The following is a 1,896-nucleotide window of genomic DNA, read 5'->3' on the forward strand; positions in this document are numbered from 1 at the left end:
CACCAGACACAAAAGAGGTGCCAAACCAAAACCAGGAACTAATATGAAAGTTAATGTGGTGAACAGAGAGACCTCCCCCAAATCCTCTTTCTTTAACCAGTTCCAGAGTCTAGTCATTACTCCCCAAACAATAGATTGGAGAATATTTTCCTGGTAAAATTGAACCACCCCAGAATAAAGACCTACAGAGACTGACATGAGAGGGTTTCCAAACAAAAAGTTAGATAAGCATCTGATTGTCCTAGGAGGCCCATCAGTCAACAATACCAACACACAGTAGCTTTCAATCAGCTTTTAGACATTAATGTGAATGAACAGTCACAGATCATTTGATGCAAATGAACAATGCCTCCACCATGAAAAGCAGAGGGAAAACAAATAGATTTAAAAAGGGAATTTGGAGAGAACAATTTTCTCCAAAATTTCAATTCAGGGAAAAGATTTTAAAAAAAAAAAATCTTTGAAACAAAAAATAGCTATGTTATCATCAGAGGGAAAATAAAAATTTTCATTCATGAAAAAAAAGCAAGATGTTAGCTAGTTTTATAAATGATCAATCAGAGAAAGGAAATACATTTTAATAATTAAAAATATAACCAATTGAGCTCTGAGCAACAGCAGTTCGAGTTCTGGCCCGAGCTGAGCAGCTGCTGAGCTGCCAACAGGTGGCAGGATGGCTCAGCTAAAAAATAAATTAATTAAAATATATATATATATATATATATATATATAAAACCAAAATAGATATCTCAATGAAACAGTAGGAAAGTAGTCAAGGAACTCTTTTAGAAAGTAAAACCAAAGATGGAAAAATGAACAAAATTATGAAAATTAGTATATCAATGAAGGAGATCCATCATATCCATAATAGAATTTAAGTTGCAAAAAAAGAACATTGCAAAAAAATTTTCCAGTGAAATTTGATGTAAAGTGTCCACTAAGTGCCCAGACCAATAAATGGAAAAGATCACAAGACATATGAGTGTGGCATATATTGTGAAATTTCAGAATATCAGGAATAAGGAAAAAAACTAAAAAATTTCCAGATGGAGGGGGGGAAGTTCACAAAGGATCAGGAATCTACATTGCACTGCATATCCCAGCAACAGTTTAGGAAGCTGGAAAATTATGAAGCAATTCTGAAGATAAAATTAAATTTTTCTGAAAATAAAATTCTATACCCAGGCAAGCTACCAATTAAGTGTGAGAGGAGAATAAAAAAATTATCAGATACACAAAATTTCAAGACTATTCCTTTCCTTTAGCCTTTTGTAAGGAAACTACAGAAGGATGTGTTACAAGAAAACAAGGGGATTACCAAGAAAAAAGAAAAGCAAGTGACTCAGAGAAATGGCACATCCAACATAATAAAGCAAAGAGAGCTTCCAGGAAGATGGTAATAAGAAATGCAAAGATAATAGTTGTGAATTAGACCAAGCAAGCAACCAGTCCAAAAGGACAGGACAGAGTAGAAGTACAAAGGACTTGAGGAAAGATGTCTATAGGATAATATGAAACTAAAATTTTATCTGACAAGTTTGTGTGGAAAATCAACTAAGAGGCATTTCATAATAGTATTGGGGGGTGAGAGAAACTAACCCATGGGTTCAAAAAAACATTAAGTAAATGAAGAGAGACAGAGAGAGAGACAGAGAGACAGAGAGACAGAGAGAGAAAGAGGAAGTTGATAAAGAGCTAAAACTCTCAACTTCCATAATAGAAAGTCAATAAGGGTCTAAGAGGGAAGACTAAAGAGACAGATGTAAACTATATTATTTGGAAATATGGAGATAAATACAGAAACGAGAGCTTAAAAATTAAAGGTGGATAGCGTCTGCAAAGTAGATTAGCAATGATCAGAGAATACAGATAGGAGTGAAAATAAAGATCTAAAAA

The sequence above is a fragment of the Hipposideros armiger genome, unplaced genomic scaffold, assembly GCF_001890085.2.
Source record: "Hipposideros armiger isolate ML-2016 unplaced genomic scaffold, ASM189008v1 scaffold_144, whole genome shotgun sequence".
Lineage (NCBI taxonomy): Eukaryota > Metazoa > Chordata > Mammalia > Chiroptera > Hipposideridae > Hipposideros > Hipposideros armiger.